This window comes from Marmota marmota, unplaced genomic scaffold (assembly GCF_001458135.2).
Source record: "Marmota marmota marmota unplaced genomic scaffold, marMar, whole genome shotgun sequence".
NCBI lineage: Eukaryota > Metazoa > Chordata > Mammalia > Rodentia > Sciuridae > Marmota > Marmota marmota.
This window is the reverse complement of record NW_026000068.1, coordinates 14,795,161-14,795,844: the sequence shown is the minus strand read 5'-3', so window position 1 is coordinate 14,795,844 and position 684 is coordinate 14,795,161.

The following is a 684-nucleotide window of genomic DNA, read 5'->3' as shown; positions in this document are numbered from 1 at the left end:
CAAGGAGAGAGAGAGAGGGTGGGGGGGGGAGGAAGGAAGGAAGAAAGGAGGGGGAGGAGAGAGAGAGAGAGAGAGAGAAATAAAACATGATAAAGGGTAAGATACAATAACTAAGAAATAAATGATGAACTTTTATGGACCAATCTATACAACAACCAAAAACAGAAAGTTGGAAATTGTTCAGTTAACACAATTATAAACTAATTGTTTAATTTGAATCAAGATACCAAATTTGTCATCTCTAGATTCTTGCTTACTTGAAACTGAAGAGCTCATTCCTCTGCTCTATGAATACTGCCTAACACTACCCCCTAATAAAACACCCAAATGAAAAGAGGGTGATTCATGCAATTATTGAGGTGTTTGGCCAATATCAGTAAAGCTTGAGTTTTTCCTTTTTTCATTTAGATATTTCAACAGTAAAATATAGAAATATCATTTACATATTTCAACAGAAACCAGGTCCACGTTGTAAATAATTATTAAAATTCTGTGGTTGGATTTAAGTAACAAAAGAAAAAAAAGCCACATAAATTTTTTAATTTTGCATTTCATGCCATCAGAAATGATATTTTCTTTTTTTTTCCATTCTGGGGTTTTATTTACTTAAAAAATAATAAGAAGCCTTTCCCAGTTCATATTGGCATTTTTCTAACAGTTTCTAACACTAATATTTAGTAAGGC